This window comes from Megalops cyprinoides, chromosome 15 (assembly GCF_013368585.1).
Source record: "Megalops cyprinoides isolate fMegCyp1 chromosome 15, fMegCyp1.pri, whole genome shotgun sequence".
Classification (NCBI taxonomy): domain Eukaryota; kingdom Metazoa; phylum Chordata; class Actinopteri; order Elopiformes; family Megalopidae; genus Megalops; species Megalops cyprinoides.
The window spans coordinates 6,035,693-6,041,692 of NC_050597.1; the positions used below are offsets into that span (position 1 = coordinate 6,035,693).

At 43.0% G+C, this 6,000-nt stretch overlaps 1 long non-coding RNA gene across 1 annotated transcript in view; it reads left to right on the plus strand.

The window, feature by feature from the left end:
• The window catches only part of LOC118789810, a 52,082-nt gene extending 49,587 nt beyond the window's left edge, over positions 1-2,495 (plus strand). The window contains exon 4 of the long non-coding RNA XR_005005482.1: positions 2,056-2,495. This is a non-coding gene — a long non-coding RNA (uncharacterized LOC118789810). The remainder of the gene's footprint in view (positions 1-2,055) is intronic.
• Positions 2,496-6,000: the final 3,505 nt, after the last annotated feature.

A 6,000-nucleotide genomic window follows, 5' to 3' on the forward strand; every position in this document is an offset into this window, starting at 1 on the left:
TCTGATCCAGTGATTTCATGGACAGGTCATGGGTTGTTTATTTCAAATTATTTATGAAAGAAAGGGAGAGCCTTAAAAGAAACGCTAATAAATCTCTATGTTATCATCCATATGTAGGCTTTTGTCTCTGTCCGTGTGTTTTTGTGTGTCCTCAGTTACTGTATATCCTCTTCATTTGAGCGCGCCCGAATCTCTCACCATGAGAACACAACTTCGCGGCATCTCTCTGTTGTGACCTAGGCCTCCCACCCCCAAACCCCCCCCCCCAAAAAAAGATAAGGGCGTGCGCTCTGCGTGCGTGCGTGTGTGCACATGTGCGTGTGCCCGCGTTCCACAGTTCTCCAGCCGCTGTTTAAGCACACTTAATTGGTGTGTCAGGTTTCACCCTTATAGACAGCTCCTTCCTGCCCTCGACTACTCCTGCACTTATCCCTTTAGCCACGATCGGCCCTCACGGCCGAGCGTAAACAAGAACGCCTAACCACATCACCTCATGAACTTTCCCCCCGCAAACGCTGGCAAATCACTGCAGGGATACTCCTGTAAGCTAGCGCGTCAAACAAAACTGTTTACACTGTAAATACAGCCTGGGAGATTCGGTCGGGATGGCAAATTTCACTGGTATTTTTAGTTTAAACCTTGGCTTGTATTTCCTTTGTATTTCGTGTGATATGTATGTGGCGTGTGTTTACGCTATCAATGGTGGATTCTAGGAGGGAAAGGGTGACGACTGACGGGCTTGGATTGGAGAGTAGTATTTTCCTCTGAAGACTGTAGCTGCCAGCATCCAAAAAAAGCAAAACTTAAAAACAAGCAGCTTAACTGTAAGTGTAACTACCGATTTTTTTTCTCTCATTTCCTAGGAAGGATGTTTAGGGGTGTATTAGCCATAATAGCAATATAAACAAATACAGTTTACAATATATTTTCATTGTATTTTTGAATTATTGAGTTTTTAGTATTTTTTGAAGCAGTTTGTGGAAATCATAGTTGGTGGCCTTTCCAGTTTCAAAAATTTTGCTGAACATGAGAGACTTGAAGGAAATGACAATTTATTGGTTTATTCATGTTCTTGATGGCACAAAATAGAGTTGAGGGGACAGAGGATAAATAACACTTAGTGGTTTGAAAACAGAGGTTTAACAAGACATTAAGGTGACTCAAAGACAAGGAGGTTAACCTAAGCCTAAACCCTTCTTCCTGTACGTTTTTTTTTTTTCTTACAAGCCTCATTTTTCGGTTGTGTTTGTGTTTATGTTTTGGTGTGTTTTTTTGTGGCTTGTGTTAGGTTTCTGGTTTTCATGTATATTCAGGTACTAGAATCGTTTACTTGCAAGGATGAACAGATGCACAGAATTCCAAATGACAGATTAAAAAGGTAAAAGACAGATGGTAAAAAAAATACCCTCTAAACATTTGTCCTTGACTTTGACTTCAGGACTTTAAATTCAAGTGTCTTTTTTCCAACAAAAATGCAAACAAATTTCATTCATCTTGGTGATCGTTGAACTAAAAAAAAAACATTTGTGAAGAGAAAAAGGCATGGTTAATTGTGAGCCAGAGCTGAGGTCAAGCAATGGAATCAATGGTGTCCAGGGGTCAGTCTCTAACAGCCCACAGCATTTTCTTTGTTTCTTATCAATGACGAAGCTGCTTCCTCACTTCCTAAAACTGCAAGCTGCAAACAAAATGGATGCTTTGGAAAGAAGGGTCACCGTGTGAAAAGTTCTTTAAGCGCTGTAGTCTAGCAAGATGGTTGTTTGTTTTTCCCCATTAGATTACAGCATCTCTAACATTGCCTGCTGCTGTTTTGGGGTACAGTGTGGTGTAGGTTTAAGGAGCTGATTTTGTAGGTCTGTGGTAAATAGTCTTGTTGTCAAATGGATCTTTGCTCTCATACTTCTGAGCGGGGTACATACCCTGAATTACTTCAAAACTATCTAATTGCAGAAATGTCCAGCTATATAAATGGATGACATGTAGAAGTCAGCTATGCAAGTCGCCCTGCTGAGCTAAGAAATAACGCACTGTGATGTAATGCTGATTTCCTGTTAGGTCATTTCCTGGGTGAGAACTACTGACATGCAGGATGGTGCTCCCTGAAATCGTAGCCCCCACAGGCAGAGACAGAGAGAGACAGAAAGTACAGGAGGAACAGAGTGGCTTCAGAGTGGACTGAACAAAAGGTAATACCAACAAAGGTTCGTGATTCAGACTGCATAACATTATGGCGCTCAAGATTTGGGGGCTGAGCCATAATTTCAAATCATTTTGAATTAACTGAGTAGGTTTGCAACTTCTAGCATTTTTAGGATGAAACATATAGATTTGAAAAATGCAGGATTGATTCCCCTAAGTTTAATAACTGGTGGCAGTAGTGTACTGTACTTCCAAACCAGTCTTGTTAATGTGTCCATAGCTGGTTTTGTAAAGACGATTTGTTCTTTTGTGCAGTGTTCCTTGACAGTATGTGCCATGTTACATTGAAAAATAAATGCTGGAAAAAAAAAACATCCTACTGCATTGTTTTGGTTATTTGCCTCCTTTGTCACACAGTTGTGAATCTTGCACATTAGTATGCCCATGTGTCTGTCATTGTTCACTTTTTAATTTATCGCCTCCAACATTTCCTGCCCGTGCGTTTTCCACACCTCGTCCTGTAGAAATCCGGGAGCCCTGGGGATTTTCCACAACAACAGCGCTGCGACTCACCGCGCTTTAACATCTGCTACCTTCTCTCCCTCTCTGCGCTCTCTGTAAAAACGAGAAAGACCGCAGGGACAAAGCCTCCAGGAAGCTTCCCGCCGGCAACAATGCTGTGGGAGTTTGCTCTAGCCGTGATTTTGGAGATAAAAAAATGGTCTGTCTTTCCCAGCATGGGCGAGGACAGGCAGTGCCTCGGGGCGCAGTGGCCTCAGGCCTGACATTAATGATACAATTATAGGGAGGGGGAAATGGCCACGAACAGGTGCTGGCTTCAGCCATAAACACTGTCATGGTGGCTGATCATGGAAGGTGATTTGCTGAAAGGTGTATCCACAGAAACAGGTGCTCACGTCACATCCCCAAGACATGCCTCAAAAACACGTTTCATTCTTAGTGCTGAAATAGGAGTGAATAGGAGCAGCCGGTTATATCGTTCTCATCAATGCTGTTGTGAATAAAGTGAATGCTGATTCTCAGTGGAAGATGTAAGATGTCAGAATAATGCATGAGAATAATTGGGACTTTGATGCACTTGTATATTACATGCAGTTGTGTACTATCTTTGTTCACTTAATGGTACTGTAGATTTATTACTTTTATTATTAGCCCGTAGAAATTTCATCAATACAATAAAAAAAAAAAACTTTGGGTATTTTTTTCATCAGACTTATTTTTCATAACCATGGTCTAGAAATATAACCGTATAAGACACCACTGTACCCAACAGCTATGTCACATGAGGCAGGCCACCTGTGACCACGCCAGCGGCATCTCACTGAATCTGTTTTCTGAACCCCATCTCTCCTGGCATAGGCACACCATTTATTCCTCAGTCACAGTGGCTTTGTATGGGAATGCCCTGCCTGAGGGGAACGCTCTGGGCGTGATACCACTTCAAAAGAAATGGTCTGCTGCACCCGTGAGCACCCAGGCATCTGGGGCTTTCCACGTCAGATTAGGAGGAGTAGTTTGTCCTGTCTCTTCTGCACACGTGATGGTCTCTGCCTTGTGAAAGCCTCTCCCCGGTTCCCAAGCAGTGTCCGCTCCCCGCTAAGCCTGTACAGGAAGCCCCCCCTTCCTCCCTCTTGCCTTGATTGTAGCGCCAATACACTGGAAAATGAACAGGTGTTTTCTCTACACACTGTGCATGCTGTAATTAGTGGTCACAAAATGAATGGTTCACCTGGGAAGGACTTACACACACTGTAGGCGCCATACCATGTAGTGATTCTAAAATGATGTACTTTATTTTAAAGCATAAATCTGTGTATTTAATACCAAATTTGTGGATAATACTAATTCAAGACAAGATGACTCCTTTGTACTTTTTGTATTTGTTTTACAGTTTTATCACAATTGCATTTTTTATTGTTTGCTGTTATATTAAGTCATATTTAAACGCTATGCCTGTCTGATTTGCACTGTATGAATGGTGCTACACAAATAAAGTTTATAATAAAGACTGGTAATAAAGTTACTTGGATTGATATTATGATTATTAATATATGCCTCAAAACTGGGTCAGTAACTGGCGATAAGATACTGGCCCCAAGCCAGGAAATGACAGTCAGCATCACTGCCTTATTTTCGCATAACCATGAAAATGGCTTTGATGATATGGATGACAAATTACGCACTTTGAAAGCAGAATTCCTCCATATGAAAGTACCTTGTCTGCACTTCTTTAAATGGCTTTTTGTCTTGCTCATATCCAGATGTAGGTGTGAAAATACGAAGTGGCAGTATTGGTTGCAACAGCAAAAGAGAGATAAGAAAAATAGTAAATGCAAGACAGTTGTGTTCAACCTTGTGGTTGTTATATTTAACCTCTTAAAACTTTAGCTACTGACCAATATTTGGAGTGTAGGAGTTTTGGGTGGGGGTTATTAGTCATTTGAAAAGTCTCTTTAACCATTGCTGCAACGCCTCCCTGTCGTGGAGATTTTGTCTCATGTTATCGTGCGCTTAAGTCACACTCTGTGTGAGTGAAGCGCCAGTTACAGGAAGACAGAAATAGCACCGACCTCCTCAAAACGGCGGGACCAGAATGTAGGCAGTCTGTTGTCATGGGGACAAAGCAGCCCCTCCGACCCCCCTCCCTGTCTACGGTCCAGTTGCGCAGCTTCTCTCCATGTTGGTCCAGCAGTGCAGCTGTGTTTGAGCTCCAGCTTTCTCCACAAACACTGTGCAGACGTGCTATTCGCTGTTCCAAGCAAACTTAAAGACCCGTGTCATTCTCTGAGGCGGGGTCAGATGGACATCCCAATAATTCAAGCTTCTGTCCAGTCACGTTGTAAGGCATTTCAACACGGTGCCCATGGATGAAAAACTGATTTCCTCAGACTGTCCTCTACAACATGATTTTAAGAGCCACCATTTTGTCTAAGTGATTCAGTCTGTCTGGTCAGTCAGTTGAAGCCACGATTGTGTTCCCTACATGAGTTTCCACATAACAAACCCTCAACCTGAATGCCCTGTTTCCCCAGCATGTTTGCCCTCTGAGGACAACCTGCACGATAGCTAAAGATGGTACGGTCATCTCCTAATAAAACAAAGCATGTTCAAAGTTGTCGCTCTGTAGTCGGTGCTAACTTGTGCCTCCTATTAATAGATGCTGTGCTCACAGCTCACAGGCGTGAGAGAGATGAAACCCCATAAAATCTATATTGATAAAGTCAATGCGATACTACGCTAAACACATCCAGTTCAGGAAATGCAGTTTCTCCTGTGCCTTGCTGTGTGGATCTGTGGAATCTTTGCTGTGCAGACCTGGAATTACAGTGGGTGTATTGCTTCAAATTCACCTGGCATGGAGAACACTGCCCAGTTGGGGAATCTCAGCGGTAATTCCTTCACTCAGCCAGAGATGACTATCTACAAGTTGCTCTCCACATGAGGCACCATACATGTACTGTGGACCTCGCCTAGATGCCAGAATTCAGTAAGGAGGGTCTACAAAGCATCCTATTTTGGCCCAAGAGCGAAAGAAAAAAAAAGATGAAATCTACCGCAAGGTCATGATATGACCCCAGTGACACAACAAGAATCCTGTGTCACGGTCTGTCCTGCGTCCTATCAAATCAGCACATGCCCAGGTCTCACAGGGGTAACTCTGGGTCATCGACAGCTGGCTTGGGTGAAACACAGGTTATTTACCAGTTATCTGGCTATTCCAGGCAATTAAGTCCTTATCTTTGACAACAGACTGAAGAAGCTCCTCCTGGCTCTGGGGAACAAATCGTTCCTCTCTGGTGTGAATATGACTCGGGGGAACGCTGTTTACTCTTTGGCCCT